Raw genomic sequence first — 13973 nt, 5'->3', positions numbered from 1 at the left:
TTCTTCAAATACATTGCGAAGCTTTCCAGATGAGGAGATTACGTCAAGAATCCTCTGCCTAGATAGTGTTTCTCAAGTGCGTCCAAGTTTCATGAATTTTATTACCAGATCACTTAGGAAGTTCTCTGGGTTGTCAATAAAGCCAGTTTTAAGGCCAGAAAGGTTTCAGAAGCACTCACCTAAAAACTTGTTGTTCATTGAACCACAGCTCTCTTCATTACTGTACAACTTCATCAACAGTAACACCCATCTCTATCATTCACAAATCTAACCTGCCTGTTGTCAGTAATTCCCGTTTCTCTTTTGCCATAGATACTCGTGGAAAATGCAGCTACTTCTACAATGAATGCAAGCCCTACCTCTGACATCTGCCTTAGCCCTGAACTTGGTCAGTACGTCACTAAGTTTGCAATAGTTTTAAGTCAAATGTTATATTCATATTGACTCTTCTTCCAAGTTCACTACAAGCTTTTCAGAGTTTCTTAGATTTGCAAGAAAAGGCTTTTGGAAACCTCTGCCCGTTTCACCTGCTCCCTCTGCTGTACTTGGAAAAAAAGATCAACCTAAAACCACAACTTCATCAGTGTCTGTCCTAACTTCAAATCCACATACCATCCAACCAAACCAACATCTTTCAAGATATTTATAGCCAGACAAATAACTGGCTAAGAAGATATGTCGCATGTCTTCCTCTCTTTTGATAAAGCAAACAACTCAAAAGCCACCTACACACACACAGCCAGTTAGTCCTAAGCCCATCCCTCTGTCACCCTGGTTTTCCTCTCACTGCTCCCATTTGTCCCCTGCCCACATCATGTGGATTCCATTTTGATGCCACTGGTCTTGAATTAGATTGTAATCCCTTGTTGGGAGAGCTCTTACCTTACTACGGATGGTGAAGTGTGCGAGATGACGTACAGTGCTAATCCTAAAAGGAGCCTTCAAAGCACTGGTGAAATACAATATCATCTGAATCTACGGCATGTGTACAACTCTACACTGAAGGCTATTTGCAAAGCATGGATTAGTGAAGTTTCCTCACATACAGAGCATGCTTTCTTGACACTGCAGATACTGCTTTAGCTAACTACATGTCAAAAATGTTTCATAAGAACTCTGACCAGGACATTAGCTCCTTTAAAAAAAAAAAGTCAGAAACTCCAGAGAGTCTTAGGTTATCTGTATCTTATGTGAAATGTAAAGGGACAGATTAACGTTTAGATTATGTCCCCTCATACTTTTATATGAGCATGCATATATATTTGAGAAACAAGGATACCGACGACAAGAAAAAACAAGTTAACAACAAAACTCTCTTTACCAAAGGCGTAGATATTTAACATACATACCAACAAGATGCATATCTTCTCTCAAGAGTGAACACACTAGTGCTTTCAGTATCAACTTAAATCAGTTACGTGCTACAACCTCGCTGCTCTTTTTCTGGTATGATAGCTATCATCGTTAAATACCGTCCCAATCACATAAACTGTTCTCTATGTCCTGGGGTCATATTTAAGCACAGGGGTCCACCCACACATAAAACTAGTTGGCAGGACTGAAGTCTTGAAATTGTCTCAACTGACTTCTAGAAAAGCATGAATCAGCTTTCAGCACTTCCTCCTCTTTTTTTTTTTTTTGTTTTGTTTGAAAGGGAGGAGGGAAGGAGAATGAAAGGAAAGGGAGAAGGGGGAGGATCACTGAACCTCAAACAGCTGAGATGCTGTGATACGTCAGAGGTTAACCCGGTCGCATGAAGTCTCCCTGACCTCCCCATCATTTTGCAGGGTTGGGCCTCTTCCAGGAAAAATTAATTTTTTTATTCTTTTTTTTCCACGGTTGCTCTAATCGGTGCATTTCTAGTTTCCAGAACTCCTGTAAGTGATTGCTTCCTACAAGGCCTAGGATTTCAAATTCTAAATGAACCACTGCAGAGATGCTAAACATGCGAAGTAATCTTGTAAAAACTTTGTAGCGGAGTCTAGAAACGAAGCCAAGCAACCTGCACAGCCAAGCAAGCTGCACAGAAACTCACCTCTGAAAACTTAGAATTGAGTTTGCAGTTAAAAATATAACCTAATTGATTCCATTTTTGTTCACACAGACATCACACGAAAGATTAGGCAGTACGTAGAAAAGTTTGGCCTAAATTCATATGTCTGTGATAAACCAAATAGAAAAGAAGTTTTAAACAGACAACTATGCTTTAGGTGTCAAACATTTCTTGACGTCTGTGGCAGTTGGCAGCTGCAAACATCCGACTGAAAGCCCCATCTGCTGCTTCACAGCTTCCAGTCGAGGATGTTTACAGTCGCTCACTGTCAACAGCAATACACATTCCTCAGCTGTTTACTTTATATTATTAACATGCAGAGGCCTCCAAGCAGGTTAGTTAAGATCGCTACAACTTCTGTTGCTGTGTTGCTGCCTGCAGATGTACATGGGACTGTTTCTGTAAGTATTTACAAATGAAATAAAGTATGACTTCCAGAGGAATATTTGCAAACAGCCAGGCATATTTTCTGTTCAAGGATTACACTTTGAGAAGTATGTTGCCTATTCTACATCCAGTAAGAATTAAAATAAAGACATATGAGCAACTTGCTTCCACACTGTTGCATTTGGTTTGTTCTCCAAGAGACAGGAGCAATCCTGTCACATTCATTACAAAAACTGCACTACTCCACAACTAAGTTCGCTTATCAGCACAGTGACTAAAGATAGCAACTGGCACGAAAATAGAACCAAACCCTTTCCAAGGGTATTTCACTACAGTGTCTGGGATGGCTTCCTTCCCCACGGAAAAGTGAATGCAAGGGAATTACGTGATATTAGAAGTTAGTTTAGGCAACATTTGCTTCCAAATAAAACCGTGGAAAAAAACCACCCAACCCACAGGGGACTGTGGGGAAGAGGGAGGAAGTCGTGTAGCAAGCTCTGCAAAGGCTGCAATAAAGTTCAAACCTGTTAGAAGATTTCTACAAATTATCTGAGCTAACCAGTTGCTGCTACACTTCTCGTAGTTGGCAGAATGGCATTTCTCACCAAATGAAAAAGCCAAAAAGGTTTGGCATAATAATGTCCCGGTTGTACAGTTCTGCTGTTTGTTTTTCATTCTATCTCCCGTTTCCTTATTAAGTTAATGATGGGGAAAATTAAAGATTAATCACTCAACTATTTTTCTGAAGTCATATGAAACCGCAGCAGGCAAGCAGAGTGATTATATCACTCTAATTAGAAGGTGTTTTTTCCTTGAAACTTTCTTGCCCCCAAATGAAATTACTGCACTGTAAACCAAGTAGGTTATGAAAAGACCGTAGCTGGAACGCAGAAGCCTGCGGCGTATTTACTCAAACTGATAAGTGTGAAGGATCTCTATAAATCACTTTCAAAACTCAGGGTTATATTTTCTATACTAAGGTTAAGAAAATTAATCTTTTGGGCAGCAGGTGAAAACAAGCAGAATTATGTTGGGGCCTTTCCCTTTATTCAATACCAACTTTGAGCTATTAAAGCTTCCTAGGGAACCACATTTTCTCAATGGGTCAAGTCACTAAGGAAACAAAGCAAACTTTATCAGAGCTGCACAACGCTACATTCCAGGAATTCCTAGCACTTGGCATCTATATACCACGCCAGAGCCACGGGATCCACTCACCCTCTCCTTAGCAGAGCTACCATGACAAGCTATGAAACTCTCAGTAAGATGCTCAACTTCACAAAGTTGCCAATATGAGGAGATACTGGCATCCCCGCATGAGGTCTACCGCAGGGGACAGGAGGGTAAGAAAATTATTTCCCATAACGACAGAAAAAAAGAGTTCCTCTTCTGGCAAGTTGCATCTTGTTTATCACAAGCCAGCTAAGAAAAACACAAATAGTCACCTTGCAAGACAATCTATATGGACTGTAAAAAAAGAAAAAAAAAAAAAAAAGCAACAAAAAATCCTTAGCTGCAAATCACTGATTGCAGAATGAAAAGATTTCAGCTTAATTACACCTGGTCATGAAACAGAGGTTAGCCTTTCATTTGTAAATATATTGGCCTAATATCTACAACTTAAAGGGGGAAAAAGTAGGGAGACTATAAAATCCTACTACTTTGAATTAATTAGATGAAGGACATTATGTCAGCAACAATGTGCAATTCCACTCCATGTATGGCTTCCTTCCTGCTTTTAAAAGACATCAAAGATTATATCTGTATGAAAGTCAAGGCAAGGTCAATCTAAAACTGTGAGGCATTTTATTACACAGTATGGACTGTTAGGCAAGATAATGCAATCAAGCTATCTTTACTGCTCTGTTTTCTAATTTGTACAGTATTCTTACAGAGGTGTTTAGGCAGAAAGTGTTCAAGACTCAAATATCAATCAACAGGGCCTGATACATACTGATCTTGATAAGGTTTTGAACAAATATGGGTCAGAAAAAAGGAAAAACATTTTGACTTTTCAATGTCTTAATGAATAAATTCAGTTCGTGCCACAGAAGGAGAAAGGCGCAAACTGGTGGCGCTTAAGCACCGTTCAGTTAAAAAAAAAAAAGTTCAACTGTTTTTCTCTCTCTCTCCTGAAATTTCCAAGCTAGATGAATGGATTATTGGTGATAAAGAAAAAAAAAAAACACACAAACAAAAAAAAAGCAACTAAACTAAAATTTTCCAAGCGCTGCTAGAATTCAAAAACAGGGCCTCTATGTTTTCCATCACCTTCCATACAGATGAGATGATATGCAAACTCAGACAGGTAAATTAGTTTTTAATCATATTAGAACAACACTGGAATACCAACAGATAAAAATGCAAATTCAAAGCTGCACAGAACTTGAAAAAACCCTTAACTTTGTAGTTAATTTTCAGATTTGCTTGCCAAAAACCTTAAGATCATCATTAAATATGGGAAAAAATTATTCCTCCTCTTCCTGTCACTGACAGCACAGGAAGATTAAGCACACATTACTTATATGAACTCAAGTTCACAGCTGTTATGATACAGCATGAGTATCTCCAACTGTTGCCGATGAATCCGATTCTCCCAACTGCATTTGAACTCACTCTAAAATGCCTGAAGAAGCAGGCTCCCCCTCCGCTGAGCACACAGTTGCAGACAAGCAGCTGAAATTACGCACCAAATGAGACACAGAACATCCAAATGTTTGGGAACGAGATGTCAAAACCACTGGTAAAAGTATGAACAACATGTAGTGCATTTTCTTGAGCCTCTTCCCAAGAGTCTCTTCCCCAATGTCTAATCATTGGGGATTTTAAACAGCTTTTAATCCACCTAGGTGAATGAATAGTACGGTGCACCTCAGGAGAAATATATCTGGAGAAAAACCAAGAACTTACTTCTTGGATACCAGCTGATCCTACTTCAGTCCCCTTCACGCGAGATACCCGCACCTCCGGGGAGAACTGCGTTCTTCGGCCACGGAAGACTGCTCCTCAGATTTCCAGGAATCTGTATCACACACATGAACAGAAGTTATTGTGATTCCAGAAGTTCAGTAGTTCAGATCACATAGTTCTCATTATTGGGACTGTCTGCAAGAAGTCAGATAGCTTTTAACAAGCGTCATTAAAACAGTGTCCTTTTCTGGTATAGTCATTTAAAACTTAGAATGTGTTTAAAGTGACACATTACTCCTGAAGGCAGCTGTCTCTCAATTAGAGGAGATAAAGGTTAACTGCTCATGCAGTGTAAGTATTCAGAACCTACACTGCAGTAGTTAAATTTCCCACCAGAGACAGGCATAAAGACTTCTCTTATTTATTATCTTAGGAAACGTACAGATTACATAACCAAAACCAAACATACAATAAATCTGAGACTGAGCATCACTTCAGAAAAGAAAAATCCCTGGAGTCCTCCTAGTTAAGCCTTTAAGACGGAGAAGGAATTTATTCATGCAATCATTCTGGAGGAAAAGGGAACCCTCTTGCAGATGGCCATACATACAAGACATACAAGACAGAACCAGATTAGTAGGAGAAAAATCAAAGAAATAGAGAAATGGAGGGGGAGGGGGAAGGGGGGAGGAACACGAAAACACCACAATAAGGGGAACTAAAGTAAACCAATCTGTAGAAGGGGAATACACACGACAGTCTGAAATCTCAGTTATGAGCATACGACAAAAGCAAAACAAATGCAGTAAGTAGGGCTTATTAACTGAAATCTATATACTCAAAATATATTATTTATCGATTTGTACTCCTGACACCTTTTGAAAGCACTTGAACCAGTTCTGTATGTGCGCACACGAAACGAGGATGCCTTTGATAAACACATCTCCTCCATCAATCAGCTAGCTCCAGCAACAAGTGAAGGCTAAGGAAGGTTATCAGCGATATTTATGCTCTGCTATAGAATCCGTGAACAATACAGTGATGTTTACTACTCTACATTTCGGTGTCACGAGGGCATCACTGTGAAGCCCACAAACCTTAAGTACTGACCAGAAAGGAAGGTGCAATAGGCTTAACTGCCCTTTCGTATCACCTGGCAGAAGTGGGTGATGCCCAGGTGCTTCAGAGCATTACTCTACTTGTTGGCAGAACCAAGCGCCATACCAGTTGCTGTTCCACCGTGGAGCGGAGCAGGCGACCGGCCTGAAGCTGTGCGTAAGTATGCATCGCTGCGTCAGTTCCCAATGCAGAACGCTTAAGTCGGTGGTTTTCTATTTCAGATAAATACAAAGACCACGTACCAGGTCAACACAAGACTAAAGAGCGCACATTGGATAAGAAAACAGCCCCCAATGGCAAGAACTCCTTCTCTTGGTTATTTGGGAGAAGCATTACCCAAGAGAGCGTAACATACCAGATCTCAAGCTTAGCAAAGAACATTTACCTAGATTTAACACGGGGAATAAACTATCTATAGTACACAACTTATTCACTGTCCATATTCAAAGGGAAGGCAAAGTACAGCTGCAGTGAGAACAAGCCTCTGGCACAGGGCACACGCTACAGGCAGCAGGTGGTCCATATCCGAGATCCCTGCACACAGGAGCGAACACATGTTTGGGCTAACTAGAACCATCTACAAACACAAAACCCTGAGCCAACATCCCCCAAGAATTTCTAGGATGCTTTCATCCTGTATTTTGCAAACTGTCTCCTAACTCACATTTTTTATGTCCTTTATTCAGGACATGTAATTTGCTCTGAAGTCACATCTCTAGGGAATGTATTTTATACCCTGCTGTACTCCTGAAGAAATGCAGGGACTTGAACTCTGATCCTTGTGTTGGTCCAGTAACCCACATCTCACATGCAACAAGTTTACCCCTCATATTTCTGATTTCAAGGCCAGGTAATCAATACAAGAATCAGTTCTGCTTGCCCATAGCCAGGACACAGCACACATCCTAACTCCCTTGCAAATACAGGGAAGGCCAATTTTCTCTTCCCATCGCTCCTTCTCTGCTACAGAGCTCAAACACATAATTGGGACATAAAGACTCTCAGAATAATTAGCACAATTGTAATGTTTGTCCTTCATCTCCAGTAGATTAAAACAAATACAGCCTCTGACCACAAGACTATTTTTCCTTAGTGTGCTCCGTAGTGAACTGCACAAGCCCCAGATGCTGCAGAAGAGTCTGCAAGGCTTCAGCTTATACTTTTTTACTGATGAGCTTGTGCAATGCATTGATTACTCTTGTCCTGAAGGTACTTGAACATTACCAGAAATCAGCGCTAGATGCAAGAGAACTTCTGGGTACTGTGTTAAGCAACACATCCACCAAAACTGTGCAGAAAGCAACTTTGTTAACACCACCACGTGCTAAAATAATTTAGAAAACTCTTGTTTCTTTATAGCACTACGCAAGTAAAACCTAACAGCAACATTTAAAGAACAAAACTAGAGTTCATGTGCAGCAAATCCATTAACCTTTGCACACATAGAGACCGGGGCAATACACCTACTCAAGTCCCGTTCTTCATTTATTTCCAACAGCCTCCCCTTTCCCTGGGTATGACCAGGCTTAGGGCACGAGGGAACAGAATGAGGCTGAACATCAGCCTCAAGGCAGTTAAACACTTGCTTGTTCCCACAGTTTGTAATTAAATACTCTGACCTATCGGATAAAATGCTGACATCATACTGACAGGGCCATGAACCTGAATCCTGTTAATGTTACACTTTCAAATTTCTCTTAACCTGTATTCTCATCAGCGTGAAAAGGTCTTTGCTCCCCGCTTTTCCAGAAGCAGAAGCTACAAGAGACTAATACGCACATGGAAAAAAACGTCCACCAAGTTAAAGAGGGAAACAATTCAGTCCTGCGAAGAGAAGAGAAAGCATTAGACTGACCACCTAAGGAAGGGGAGAGGGCTGACCAGCATAAACGTCCTAGCTAAGCCACTGTGGGAGCACCAAACTGCTCAAGGAACTACTACACAGAAATCAACACCGACATGCCAAAGGGCACACACGCTAGGAAGTCCTGCGAGAGGAAAAAGCGGAGTGAGCCCCAGTCTGGAAGGGCTGAAACACAGCCGCACACAAGAGACCAGAGACAGGTAGGAAGAGGGCACAAAGGGAGAAAAAAACCCTACTGTTTGCTTCAGGCGTTGGGAACTTAAAATTATCCTCCTTCTTCACCTCCACCCCAAATTTTCAAGTGTAAGTCACAAAGAGTTACTCTAAGCACTACTCCCACACAGCCTTCTACAGATGCAAACAAGTGGTGTAACTGCGTTTTGCTCCTGATCAGCAGAAATAATTGTCCAGCAGTTACAGAAAAGGAACAGAAAAGGAGACAGGAGGACACCTACGAAATGGTTTCCTATCCAAAAAACTTTTCTGATGTTTATTAGCAAAGAAAATCCCCAGTGGATAAATATAGCTTTTGTAGTCAGCTAAAAATTAGAGCTATTAGAACGTATCTTGACAGTTCCAAGAACAGCTCTCGAGTTGCTTAGACTTGTAGAAAGTTTCTAGTCAACTCGCCACAGAAGCCTTAATTTTGAACACGTGTCATTGAAGAAAAACACTGAAGCAAGACCAGACTTTATTTTTCAAATGTATTAATATCTAATCCTCTTCAGATTATGTCAAGCATGTCACGTTAGGATGGCTTGGGCTCACCTTGACTGGCGAGTATGTTAAAATGCAACTTAACGCATCTACATTTGCACTCCAACTCGTGCTTCTTTTAAATTTCAAATGGTTACAGAAGAAAGGCATCTGTTGGACTAATATGGATCAAGACCATGCTAGTGTCCTGTTTTATTCATCACAAAGTGTTACAGGCAAAAATAGTCTCAGAGAACAACATATAGCTTCTTTCCTACACACCTGAATTTAAAAGAGAAGGGGGAACTTTTCTTTGCAAAATGTACTTGCTGTGGTAGGTTCTTTATGCAGTACAAGTCCTAGGTGCAAAGGGTTATATATGCAAATGGCTGGGTTAACAAACCAGAGTTGAGAATGAGCTTTTCCTGTTTCTGTTAATTTATGGCCCGATGTTACATTCCTTTCATGCAATGCCATAATATTCAGTGAATGACTTCACATTATCCTCCTCAGAGTAATCTAGGAATGCAGATACAAAGAACATCAACCATCACCTTCATAAGACTCTCCCTCTTAACCCTCAAGGGTTTAGGTGCCTGATACGAGTTTTAGATATGAATGAAACTTTTAACACCCGTGCTCAACTGCTACTACCCTTCAAGCACACAACTTTCCACCAGTGGGTATGTGTACCAACACTGATGCCTTCATGACATTGCTTGAACCAGTACCTCCCTGCCAAACCTCCACGTGGTTCTCAAATCCCCCACTCACCCTGCCACACCTCAACCGTCGAAACGCAGGAATCTGCTTTTCAAAGTGCAACTTCCAGAGCTGTCCTTTATCCCAACAATAAAATTGGGAATTTGGGAATGGACCAGCTGCACCAGAAACCTTCTTGTACAATACAAACACTAGGACAAGAAGCATTCAGGTTTAATTTCCCCCTAGGTCTGCCTCAGGCCACAAACCAAAACTTGGCTTTCATGACCCCAGTTGAACACCTGTGCCCTTGTGGTGATGCCATCCACGCGTTGTCCAGCAGTTGCAACAGGAGAGGCTCAGCCCAGGAGCTCCTGCCACCCAGGAGAGCAACACATTCAAATCACTTCTCCAAAGGAGCAAGATGACCTAAAAAAACAGAGCCTTTGGAAAAGAGGACTCTGCTCAGGCATCTCCTTCCAGGACAGTGTTTGCAACTGCAAATAACACGAATGGATCGACACCTTCCCCCAGCTAGACCCAAGACCTAAGCCTCTATCAAAGCTGACCTGCACAGCAGATCTCTCTCTACGTGTCCCACTGGTCAGCTGCGGCACTCTGCTCGTTGTCCTCTGAGGTGGCCAGAGGACACCTTGCATGACCTTCCCCTGCAGGTCATACAGGCAGAGCAGGTGCCACCTCTGGGCTACTGGGCATCGGAGCAGCTGCAGGTCAGGCGTCTGAACGTCCCAGCCCCTAAGCTACCTTGGGATTTTTGCCTTCTCCTTCTGTCAACTGTACAGAAAGTACAGACATGCTGTCGGCATATTTATCTTCGCTCAACTTTCTAAAGATTCAGTGAAACGAAATCACGTGCAGCACTTGTATCTATTGTACTAAAATAAACAAAACTCAACAACAGGATCTCTCTTTAGTATTGAAAGCACTTGCACGGTGGTGGACGCAGCCCTGATGAAAACGCTGCCCCAGATGACCCCCCCTCCCCGGGGTTTAACAGCTCCTAACCCTACGGAGCTGCGGGGCAGTTACTTGACTGCAAACACAGCTTGAACATCGCATCTGACTTCACGGTCAGGGAAAGGGATTCCAGCTACAAAAGCAGCATTGATAACATAGCTTAGAAATGTACAGCAGCACTGTCAGGGCTCTAACTTCATAAGCAGATTTATAATTAAGAGTAAGAGCTATTAATTGGTTTTCAGTGGTAACAGCAAAGAGCTAATGATCTATTAGGAATCGCAGACACTTCATTTAACATTTAGTATCTCCCTCACTTCGCATGAGAAAACAGATAGACTTATAAATTCCACATATGACAAGAGGTCTCAACACATGAAAAATACTGCTGGTGATGTTAATCTCACCAGGAAACTTATCCTTCAGAAAGTGAACATAATAGAAATCAATCTTTACCCAGCTATTTCAATAGCAACCTCATACGTAACGCTTCCATTCTCGCTATCTATATGAGTTTTGGTTACAACAAAGCTATGGACAACAGCCATAAAGCAGGTAACGTGTTTTAGCGCGGGTGTATTAGGTTTGACTTTAAGAGCCAAGTGGGTTTTTTGGAGAGGGTGGTTATCTTCTGCAATCGACCTATTTAAACTCAGCCTTCTCCATCCAAACAGCTAGAGTTTAGAAGAGCTTAAAAGAAAAACGAAAAGCGAGGCATTGTGTTTTGTCTCGCAGTAGACACAAAAGTAACCTTCAAGGTTACCTTGCCCTATTTGCGGCCTCAGGAAGGAGAAAAACACAGTTTCAGCAAAGGAATTTCTTGCCTGGCTGGAGGCCACACCCGCCGCAACAACTGATGGCAGGAAAGCATTTGGATTCACAACTCTACGCCTAGCACCCAGCCGAAGGCGAAGCAAAACTTTCTCATTTTCGGAGAAGAAAAGAAACCCTTGCTCAATAAGTAGCAATTATGCTGCAGAATTTATATGCTGAGCACGGCTGAATGTACGAACACCAGATCAGTCAACCATAGCTTTAGCGCTTTGAGTATGATTAACAGAATGAACTTTCAAAGGTCAATTAAATGTCAACACATTTTAAAGGGATATTCTTCTTAAGTTGGGACAATGCGTAACAGCACCTTCCAAAGCTGCTGTGCCACTTCCACCTTAAAATTCTACCCATCCTATACTTACATGTGCAGAGATGAAGATGATAACTAATTACCCTTCGATAGAAAATAATGGCTATTTATGCTCCTGGCTTTCTTATCACTAAGCTGTCTTTTATTACTTGTGGCTAACCAAGTACACAGAGATGCTCTTCTCCCTCTCCCTAAAATTTCATTTCAGCTGTTCAGGGCGTGAGCGAAGGGAGAAGAAAAGGAGAAAGAACAGTTTGAAAGTCTAATAATTTACTACATGAAAACGAGAAGAGGCTTTTGATATGCAACTGAGCTGCCTGGATGTAAAACTGGGGGAGGAAGGGGAGGGGGGAACTGTAGCAGAATTAATTATGAAAACATTAATCATTATTTCAGTCAGACCAGCGATACATCTCTCCACTTCTAAACATTTCTGGAAATCCAAATTTCAGGTAACTAGCTCAAGACATCTTAAAACAGACGCTCAGTACAGATCCATTGAAATCACCTCTCAAACTGGATGCTCCAATCATTACTTAGTTAAAAAAAAAAAAAAAAGTCTCCATCTCAGACAAAGTGAAAGGATCAAAATCCTGACCAAGGCCTCGCAACAGTACTATAATCCTTTTGACATAAGCACTATTTATTCAAGAAGAGGAGTAAAAAATAATCTGAGGGCTGCGAAAGCCGAGCAGAGGCGCACTCGGTGCAGCTGCAAGAAGAAACCGGGCTGGAGAGTTTTCCTTCCGCGAGGGCAGCGCTCCCAGCACCTCTCCACAGGTGGGTTTGTAACTCCAGGCAGTTTTCGACAGGGTACGTCAGGAGGTACCGTCCCGGCACCCGCGGGCCCGTCCCCGCCGGCTGTCGGGGCCGGGTGCCGCCGGGCAGCGGCACGGCGGCGCTTCTCCCACGGGCAGGGGTCAGGGCGGGCGCTGCTCGAAGTTTCTCAAAAGTTCCCAGACCCGGGGGCTTCCTCGCCCCCCCCGCCGGCCGCCCGGGGCCCGCCCAGCGGCCGCCGGAGCTCCGTCCCGCCCGCCCCGTCCCGCCGCACCTGCGGCCCCGGCCGGCGCCCGCCTCGCCCACGGGAGCCGCCTTGGCAGCGGCGGGCGGAGCGGGCAGCCCGGCCCGGCTGCCGCAGGTGCCCCGGCCCGTCCGCGCTCCCCCGGCCACAAGCGGGGGGCTCGGCCCCGGGGCCCGCCGGCCGCCGCGCACCGCTCCTTACCTGGCCGGGTCCCGCCGGGCCGCGGCGCCGCGCCCAACTTTCCCGCTCCGGGCGAAACTTGCGGCAGGCACCGGGTCCGCTCCCGGCCGCCGCCAGCCCGTCCCGTCCCGTCCCGCGGGGCGCTGCCACAGGGGCGGGGCGAGGGGGCGGGGGGAGGCGAGCCGCCCCGGGCGGCGGGGCGGGCCGGGCCGGGCATTGTCCGCCCCCGGAGCGCCCTTCCCGGCGGGGGAGGGGGCGCAAGCTCCTCCTCCCCTCGCCATGTTCTTTGTTTCTCCGGCTTTCCCCGGCCGTGCCCCGCGACGGCCGCCGGCCCCGCGGCGCCGCCTCCCCCCGCTGCCGCCGCGGCGAGGCCGGGGGAGCGGGGCCGCCCCGGCCGCAGGTGACGGCCCGGCCGCCCCCGCCCGGCGCCCCGGCGCCGCCCCCCCCGCCGGAGGGGATCCCGTCCCGCTCCGCCAATTAGCTCAGGGGGAAAGGGGCAGCCCCGGCCAATGAGGCGCCGGGGAGCTCGGAGAGTCCCCCAGGGCGAGCCAATGGGGGCGGGGAGCGGCGGGCAGGCCCGCCTCCCCGCCGCGCGGCGCGCACAGCCGCGGCGGGCGCCGGCCGGCAGCGCCAGCGGGGTTAACGCCGCCGCGGGCCCGGCTCGGGGCTCCGGCGCTCTGAGAGGCGGCGTCGGCTCACGGAGCTCCGGCGTCCTGAGCGGGCAGGAGCGGGGGACCTCCCCGGCGCGGCCCTGCCGGGCCCCGCGGGCCCGCGCCGCGCCTTGGCCGATATCCCCTCAGCGGCGTGGCCGGGCGGCGGGCACCCGGGCCCGCAGGGCCTTGCCGGCCCCCGGCAGCGCCCCGGCGCTGCAGCCCTGCCTGGCTTGCCTCCCCGGGGAGATACTTCTTTGGTGAGGTGG

General features: G+C 45.4%; 1 long non-coding RNA gene across 3 annotated transcripts in view; it reads right to left on the bottom strand.

Moving 5' to 3' along the window:
• Positions 1 to 13190, bottom strand: part of LOC148053434 (uncharacterized) — a 56821-nt gene extending 43631 nt beyond the window's left edge. For all 3 annotated transcript variants that reach the window (XR_015708179.1, XR_015708180.1, XR_015708178.1), the window contains exons 1-2: positions 13076 to 13190; positions 5351 to 5462 (exon numbers count right to left, since the gene is read on the bottom strand). This is a non-coding gene — a long non-coding RNA (uncharacterized LOC148053434). The remainder of the gene's footprint in view (positions 1 to 5350; positions 5463 to 13075) is intronic.
• Between the last annotated feature and the right edge of the window lie 783 nt (positions 13191 to 13973).

Source organism: Nipponia nippon, unplaced genomic scaffold (genome assembly GCF_047370975.1).
Source record: "Nipponia nippon isolate SJK-2023a ecotype South Korea unplaced genomic scaffold, ASM4737097v1 scaffold_4, whole genome shotgun sequence".
NCBI classification, from domain to species: Eukaryota; Metazoa; Chordata; class Aves; order Pelecaniformes; family Threskiornithidae; genus Nipponia; species Nipponia nippon.
Note: the sequence above shows the minus strand (reverse complement) of the source record. Positions and strands in the feature narration are given on the sequence as shown.